Source organism: Lolium rigidum, chromosome 4 (assembly GCF_022539505.1).
Source record: "Lolium rigidum isolate FL_2022 chromosome 4, APGP_CSIRO_Lrig_0.1, whole genome shotgun sequence".
NCBI classification, from domain to species: domain Eukaryota; kingdom Viridiplantae; phylum Streptophyta; class Magnoliopsida; order Poales; family Poaceae; genus Lolium; species Lolium rigidum.
Genome location: NC_061511.1, coordinates 249,693,094 through 249,702,755, shown reverse-complemented (window position 1 = coordinate 249,702,755; position 9,662 = coordinate 249,693,094). Strand labels below are relative to the sequence as shown.

At 41.0% G+C, this 9,662-nt stretch overlaps 1 pseudogene; it reads left to right on the top strand.

The window, feature by feature from the left end:
* The first annotated feature begins 4,504 nt into the window (after positions 1-4,504).
* Positions 4,505-6,169, top strand: LOC124648577 (annotated as a pseudogene).
* The last annotated feature ends 3,493 nt before the right edge of the window (positions 6,170-9,662 follow it).

Below are 9,662 nucleotides of genomic sequence, written 5' to 3'. Positions count from 1 at the left end.
AATGAAAATTTAATTATTTTAACCTTTATTAATTATGCCTTTTCATTTATTCTAAATACAAATAACATCCAATAGTTAGTTAAGTTTTAAAAAATAATATGTAATCAGCAAGTGAATAAAATACTAATATTAGTTTTGTTTATCATACTATCATTAACTCAAATATTAGAGGTAATTCATAAACCCTAATTTTCAAATTACCATTTATTATTTTCTTTAAATAATAATAAGCTAGAAAATACTAAAAGCTAATATTACTTTGGTAGCTCAAAATTTGTTTACTTAAATTTTTTTAGTTAACAAAGTTCTTATTTAAAATTTAATAATATCTATAAAACCCTAAATTCTAAATTAAACCCTAAATAGTAATTACCTTAATTGTTAAATCTTTTAAAATTAATAAAATGTTAAACTAATTAATAACTTCAACTCCATTACTAATTATCATTTTATAAATGATATTACAATTTAGAAACCCTAGTCCTACTATGAATAAGAACTTTGATTCCATTATTTTATGTGATCATCCCACATTAGAATTAATTCTAAAACCATAGGGGTTTATCACACATGATCTTATGAACTTCACTTTACCTATAGATCCTTATTATGCAACCAATTAATACAAGTCATCATCCACAAAAATTGAATTTAGGCTTAATCATATAAGATCATCATTTCATGCCATTACTCGTGAATAAACCTTGTATGATCCACTAGTGCCACTTTGGAACAAACCCTAGCTTGTTACCCACATATTAACACCATTGATCATCATACTTAGTATCACACCATTGGAATCAACCTTAACCATCATTACTTAGTAGAAATATGGTGATCAACCCTAATACCAACCTTGTGTAGTAATTCACATCACATGCTCCTATTCAACTAAACCCTATTTAGGATCATAACTCACCTAGCTTAGAAGTTTATTATTGGGTTACTTAGTGAAACAAATAAGAAGCCATAGTAAATCCTAAGGCGTAACTCATAACCTCACTTTGATAACCATCCTTTGACATGATACCTATAATCAACCATAGTAACAAACATCCCAATACTTGATGCATATAGATCCATCCAACTTAAGAATCCAACTAGTCCCTATTACAGAACTAAATGAACCTAATAGTCAACCCTAGAAGCATTTAGATCCTATTTGTAGTAATTCTTGTTCTTTATCAAACATATTCTTCAAAAGTTATTCTTTTGAAGTGTAAATGTCAATCAAACCATAGAAGCCTTGGTTCTTATTTGAAATACTTATTATTTCCCAATTAACATGTTCTTCAGAAGTTATTCTTTTAAAGTATAATATAGGTAATTATCAATCATGTCCTGTAGAACTTAAAATCGACAACTACTCTTGGCTTGTTATGCAACCACCATTCCTTTATGTGTATGTCTATTACCAGACGATGATGGTATTTCAGAATTTGGAGTTATCACGTATCGAAGCTTTTTCTGCATAATCTTGCATTCAAGAAAGGAAAGTTCATCGCTTGCTCATGTCATTTGATTATGTTTATCAAACTATATGCAAAGTACTATACTTATCACTCATGCATTGAAAATCAAAATATTATTTTACAATTATGAATATGACTATGTGGTGGGCAATGGAACCATGGTATGTGTTGATTGGTGGAGGTTCCATTGCAAGGGTACTATTTATCTAGGACTAAGTACCAATGCCGTCCAGTGATTCTAGCGCCGTACATATCGCGTTAACCATAAGATCTATAATGACTCTGGGGAAGTTAGTTGTATCTTTTCCCTCTCGCATATCAACGGACTAGTGATAAGTGTTGCCTGTATCGGTTTATCTATTGGTAAAGGTGAGGACAGTGGTCCGTAACGGTCTACCATTAGATATAGGAGAGGACAGACTTATTAAAGGTCTATGATGGATTGTAAGGGTTGTCCAGGTCGGTCTATCTATGGTGTATAGGGTAGGGCATATGAATTGTTCGGAACGGTCTGCCTTAATGGTATAGGTGAGAACAAAGGCCTGAGCCGGTCTCTCCATAGATAAAGGGCAGGACCGACTTACAAAAGGGTGGATCTGCGGGGTCGCGGAGAAGGCAGTGATTGGCTTGGTTCTTATACCTGGCCTCACACCAAGGAAGTGTGGACGGGAAAGATATCGCCTGGTTGGCAACAAGGATAAGTTCTCTTATGAGAAAAGTAACGCACCTCTGCAGAGTGTATCAAATTGTGGCTATCACTCCCTGTTCCGGGAAGGGAACTACGAACACGGTAGGAAAGGAACTCCATGAAGTTCCGGTCAACCTGTGAAGACTAACAGACATAGTTTTCTGAATAAAATAAACCTTTTGAAGAAAGGATTACGAAAACTTGCATTCGCCTATGACTTTCTGGTCTGTGGTTGTAGCTAGTGCATAATACACCTATTTCCTATAATGAACTTGCTGAGTACGCTCGTACTCATTCCCTCCCATTTGAACCCCCTTCTTAGATCAAGGCACCGAAGGAGAAACTACTGTGGAACTCAAAGACAAATGAGTCAACTGCAACAAGATGGATAATCCAAGCAAAGAAGTCAATGAAGTCAACTTTTGCAGCAACTAGAGTGGAAACTTAGACTAGTAATAGAAGGGAACCTTTCCCTAATCCTAGCACCTAAGTAGCTAGAGTTCTATAGCAAGCCAAGTAGCTCTTAAGCTTGAGTTAGCAATAAGTTAGACTACGAGTCGTTCTTCAGGAGCTTTATTTGAAGTTTTACCTCACTGTAAAGTAGGAGGCTATGTTGATCTTCTGTAAACAGTTTATGTATCCTTCTATAGAAATACCTTGGACTCACATATGTTTCTGTTGTACCATTCTGAGGGATGTAATATGAGTGGAACGGTGTTTCAATTGTGTTATGTCAACGACGTGTCGCCACATAGGCTACATGGCTAATTATGTTGTACCATTTTGACATATTTTAAAGAATATTTATATGTGTTAACATAGCCAAAAAATGTATAAAAGAAAATTTCCGGTCGACCCAAAATACCCAACGGGCCAACGGAGCCGCGGATTTTTTCAAATGGGTTGACCCATGGCCCCTAGAATTGGCCTTGAGGCCAGCGGGGCCAGATCCAAGTGCAAGGCCGGGTTGACCCATTCCCATCCCGACCCGAGGATTTCTCTCCGTTTTTGCTAATCAAACTTGAGAGTTAGGTTGAAAAGTTTGTATGCCACATGCATGTTAAAATAAATCGTTACTATTTATGCTTAACTTTCATACTTAGTTGTGGTCATTTTTTCAATATACAATTTTAAGAAGCTTATTTTTTTATTATATACCTCTCAATATTAAGATACATACATTATTATTTGATATACAATTTTCATGTTGCTACAAATAAATTTAAGTACTATTTTGCAACAAAGTTATATCGATTACTTTCCTTTAGATACATTGGCTCTTAAAAACATTTTATATTAGCGTGTGACCTTTGGTCTGAAAAAAGGACAAAGTCACATGTTCCCACGGGTCAGAATGTGTGACAATAAATCAATCATTGTCCATAGATATGATATGTCGCAATCATAACGATCATAATGTATATGTATATGCATCTATGTGTTGTGGGACACCTAAATATCTTGGCAATGGGATCAAAAGTGTACTTTCTAACAAATATCACAATTAAACCTGCATCGGGTCTAGGTTTTGACAAGCCCAAGCTTCAACTCTCGGGCATGAACCGACTCCAAAGCCCAATAATTTCACAGATAACAAGTTACACAAGACACATGATAACCATGACTAAAGTAATGGCGCCACACATGAACGAGCATCAAAAATATAAAGAATGCATATATACATAGCTAATAATATCAACCCACATGAAGAAAATATACCTCACAAATCATGCACGCATAAAAAAAATACACAAATTGATTCCATAATTGATAATAAATAGTTGCAAACCAAACTTGAAGAACCGGATGATTGTACATGATATTACAAGGAGATTCTAGCAATGCGAGTTCTTGAATGAAGGGATCTAAGGTGAATTTCTCGGTGTTGGTGGTGTAGAGTGGAATCTAGGGGGATATTTAATTGATAATTACTGCAGTGTGTGGAGGCGAGTGATACTCCTGACTTTGGATGCAACCCTTGGAGAACATAGATCTTAAGCTTTGTGCAACCAATATAGACAACAATCTAGTAATTAGATCAGGTGAAACCCTAGCTGCCGCTTGTTGTTGATATACTTTATGGTATATAGACAGGACATTACCATATACTGTTGGACCAAGGTACCTCATAGAAGGTGTGGCCGTAATGCCTATCAAGAGGTCCATCTGCTGGTATCCAAGATGAACACCCAACCTACTCATTAGCCCAAACGAAGTTCGGCTAGGATCCATGACAATGTTTGGACAATGCCCAAGGAGGAAGACTTGGATCCCACAACACAGTCTAGGACTTTGTACTCTAGTCGGTTAGTGATTCCCGTGTAAACCCTACAAGCAGTGGGTTCACGGTGACGTTAGACCGGTCAGCCCACTGTCTTGGAACACTCGGATGAATGTCATGCTCGGGACGGAAGAAGGGTGGGTGAACTATCATCAATGACTTAGTACAACTTTATCACATTAATTTTGTTCGCTTGTGAACTTAACTAACTTTGATTTGGGAATTTTAGGATCACCTACTTGCATGAGGTGCTAGAGCCGAAGGTGGTGCACAGGGACATCAAGTCCACCAACATACTTCTGGACAAGCGGTGGAACTCCAAGGTCTCCGACTTTGGCATTGCCAAGCTCCTCGGCTCCGACAACAACTACGTCACCACCAGGGTCATGGGAACATTCGGGTATGTCTAGGTTATTCTTTGTCTGGGTGATCCATCAACACTGAAAGCAAAAAATCAACAGCTTTAGAAACATGTGGCTTGTTTTAATCTGTAATTAAGATCCTGCAAATTTTGTGAAAATCAATAAAAATACATAGGACAGTCCTGTTGTTTCCTAAAAATAAGTCGATGTTGAATGGTATACCCTCTGCATTTTGGTAGGTATGTGGCGCCAGAGTGAGCACCGGCATGCTGATCGAAAGGAGCGACGTGTACAACTTCGAGGTCCTCATAATGGAAATCATCTCTGGCCGAAGCCCGGTCGACTATGCAAGACCACCCGAGGAGGTTAGCTGATTTGCTCTGCATCTGGTTGGGTGACCCGGATAGAACGACAGTACGGCACACACAACTAATGTGCTGGTTACTCTTGTTTTCTGTTGGCTGCATTTCTCTTCAGGTTAATCTCGTGAGTGGATGAAGAAGATGATGAGCAACAGGTCTACGAAGCGGTCATGGATCCGAAGCTGCCGGAGAAACCTAGCTCCAATGCGCTGAAGAAGGCTCTCCTGGTTGCGCTGTGGTGCGTGGATCCTGACTCGCAAAACAGTCCAAGATGGGGCATGCCATCCATATGCTCAAGGTCGACGACTTCCCCTACCGAGATGTGAGCATCCTTTCTTTTTTACCTCTTTATCGAGTCAACGGCAATGCCCATTTGCTCATTGATAACCAAGTCAATTCCAAGTTACATACTATGTTGAGATCCACGTAATTGTCGGGCTACCATCGTAAAACATGTGCGCCGACTAATCTATAGTAGAAGTGCTTGGTGCTCTTGTGGCACTCTCTACAGCTGAGCTATGAGAAATGGACAGAGCTGGTGCACCATCAGGATTAAAATAGCACAATGTTGGCTCTCATTAGACCTTAGACCAAGCTTTTATTGCAGCCTCCTCGAGATCACTAAGTTATCACCATGTTACCTGACTGTGCTCTGTACTCCCCTTGGGATGTTAATTACTCCACCATCTAAAAAAGAATTAGTACTAATGACCTCGAGATCACAATGTCCCCTTGATTAGTTTTTTGTTTAAATTAACAATTTGGGCACCTAAGGCCTAAAGTTTGTTTGATCCGTATGTTGTCTGACGAATCAGTGTTAACACATCTACACATATGTTTGTCCTAACCAAGTTTCATAAACTATGACTTATGTCTGAAATTTAAGTCTCCCACCTTAAATTCACAGTATTTTACCCGTTTGCTCGGAGGATCGCCGGACTCTGCGGTCATGCCAAGGTAGCCCCCTCGAGACATTAAGAGTTCCCGGAAAGCCGGTGACATGATCAGCCCATAACAGTTGCTACGATGGCAACACCAACACCGCACCACTACAAAGTCCAGGTTGCATGAGAACTAGTTCGCTCTACACGTGGTGGGTTTCTGCGTGCCTGCCTGAAATCCTACATTCATCCCTAGGAACCTTTGGAGATGTAGTGGTATAACTCGGTTTTGTCGATGTCGTTATTGTTGCCTCGGTGATGCATGATGAGCTTTGTGGGAACCCTGGCTGGTTATTTGTCGAAGGTATAGGTAAGCCGTAAGAAGCATATCCTCGATGAGAGCTTTCCCTTGGTTTTATGGTCTCTGTAGGTGTTGCATGCATAATCCTTACTCTGACTAACATATATATCTTGTCGGACTGTTGTATAGTGAAATGAACCGTCAGTTGTAGTTTTCCTCTCAAGCTCATGCCTCAAAGCAGGTCTCAAATACAACATTAAGTGTTTGTCTCTCCAACAAAAGATTAGCTAACATCTTAGAATGAGTCATCCATACTCACTTAAAGAAACAAATGTGTCGTAGGCAAGGTTTTGGCTATTGGTGTTATCTTTTCCCGGGAGAGTCAAGGATTGGTGGCAACCATGGCTACCAGTTACCAGAAAAATAGGGGACGAGATTTACACCTAAACTTTGAATTCAAATTGTAAGAATATTGAAATATTGTTGGTTGCTAGCGGTTATTTTATAACCCGATGGCAACACACATTTCTCACAGGACGTATGGGCTCAGCCCAAATTCAAAGCTGACCGAGATTTTTGGTCGAGAAGCCCATTTAATGGAGAGGACTAGAAAATCCGGTAACCAGACGGTAACCACGATAAATCAACCAGTAACCATATCACTACTTGTAGGACCTAGGTGTATATAGGAAAACAATAGAGACTACTATGTATAGGCTATAACATGTACAATTGAAGGAGAACAAAGTTGAGAGATGTAGAAGCGTGTTCCTCACCGCACTGTAGTGTTTAAACTCAAGAAATAAACTCAAATATATATAGAGTGATCTCTAGTGAGATTCTTCTTTGTTTGATGTGTAATTTCTTCATGGTATCAAAGAGATAGGTCCGGCGGCTTGTGGTTGGCCTTGATTTTGTCTAGAACCTGGTGACATAGGCATCCCCAATGGGTCTGCCAAAGATGGTACCCGGGGTTTACTGAAGGCCCAGGACTCGAAGAATAAGAAGATTCGGAAGCCCATTTAGTATTAAGGAAAGATATATTGTATTAGGAAATATAGAGACTTGTAATCTTACGGGTTGGGTACGAAACCTTCCCGAACTCTGTAACTTGTGTAATACGAAACCCTCGGCTCCACCCTCTATATAAGGGGGAGTCGAGGGACGAAGAAAGGATCGAATCTATTGTCAACAGAACCCTAGTTTTCATAATCAGCGAGTACTTTTCGGCTGAAACCTTCGAGATCTACTTGCCCTCTACTTCCAGCAAAACCCTAGTCTACGATCTGTAGGCATTGACAAATTAATCCTTTGTCAATTGGCGCCATCTGTGGGGATTAGAGGCTGCAAGGAACTGATCTCGATGGCACATCCAGAATCGTCGACTTCGTCGGTGGCTAGCAATACGATGGATCGAGGTAAACGGGAAAAAACTGATCTAGTCGATTTTATTCCTCACCCGCCCTCCCGTATGGATGCATGTGCCTATCTGGAGGAGGCCATCGTCATGACATTCGGAGAATTCCGATTTGGCGTCAACAAAGAAGGATCCTATCGTCTCGAAGTTCCGATCTCATCGGAATTTTCAGCGATCGATTCTGGCTTTCATCGAGTGATGAGGAGTTTTCGTCGCCACGCTTCATTGACACCAAGGCAAGCGGAAAGCTCGCCAAGATCTTCAGCGACACATCTTTCGAGTCGTCTGCGGACTCTTTTATAAGCAGCGATTCCGACAGCGTCGACAGCTTCAACTTCATCGACAAATCTGTTGCCATCGGAAAGGTCTTCACCAATCTCTATGATGGTGTCACCAATCCCGACAAAAATCAATACTCAAAATATCATCAAATCTGTGCAATTGAAGAGGCAAGTCGAGCAGAACCAGAGACGTCAGAGGCTTTCGATGATTTCGGAAATCCATACGTCGACCCCGCTGATCTCAGAAGAGGCCTAGGCACTAAATATGTCGGGTCTACACCTCGCGACAGAGTTCAACTCCCGCAAGCAGCGTGGGATAGGGCCGCAAGAGCCATGGATGGTTCAGAACCAATGACTACCACTGCTACTGCACAAGAATTACAAGCCTATCAATATAGACTTGCTCGTGTGAGTAGGGAGCTGGAAAAAGAGACAGCATCCCTGAATAGAAGAAAAGAGGCAGCCTCCGCGTCAACCAGGCGTCAAGCAGAGCTCAGTCGACAAAGGAACTTTGGCAGACAGTCACAGAGACGCTCGGAGGAGAGCAAGATCTCGGCTGCAAAATATACCTGAAGAAGAGAGAGGAAACATAATTCAAAATCTCGACATGTCCTTCATGACGATTGATACAAGGGGAAATATCATCCCGAAAACGCCGTAAGCGAGGATACATGGCAACGCAAGCTTACATCCTCGCGTCTAGACCACCCCCTGGGGACCCGAGAGAAGCATTGTTTAATATGGCAATGGCTGGAGTTGGAGTTATGGGAACAGCGTTCGCAGCCACGCCTCCCGAAGGAACTCCTAGGCAAAATAGTCCACGACCCACCGCAGCGGTGCAAGATCCACCAAGAACAAGTGGAGCAAGAGATACATCAGCTCAAGTAAGGGTGGATAGAGCGCGACAAGAAAGAAGAGAACGTCAGCATTCACCAGAAGTTGCCGACGAAGATATGTGTGGGCTCCCATGCTTTACGAGACGAGTTCGAAAAACTCGCGTCCTGAAAGGGTTCAAGTTACCCGAGAATTTCAAAAAATTCGACGGCCTGCAGGATCCCGAGGATTGGCTCGTCGATTACCTCGAGATGGTAAAGTTGGTAGGAGGAACCAGAGCAACAGCCATGCAAAGTATCCAAGTTCACTTGAGTGGTGCCGCAAGATCTTGGATAAAGAAACTTCCCCCAGGTTCCATCGACAGCTGGGATAGTATTGAGGATATCTTCGTGAGGAATTTCCGATCAACCTGCAAGAAACCTGCGTCATTGGAAGAGCTGAGAGCGTGTCGACAGAAACACGATGAATCAATGAGAAAATATATACAAAGGTGGAACATTATTAAACACTCGGCAGAAGATATATCTGACGAGAGAGCAATAGACGCGTTCGTGGCAGGAATTCGACGGGGAGATTTCGTCGAAGACTTAGGAAGAACTAATCCTAAGACAATATCAGCATTGATTGAGATAGCAAAAAAGTGGGCAGATGGAGAAGATGCAATATACAACAAGCGACATAGGTCGCCAGAAGAGGATCGCGGTCGAAATTTTCAAAATAGAAGGCGATTTTCTCGCCAGTACTACAATAACGATGCTCCTGGCCACATATCAGCTGGTTTCC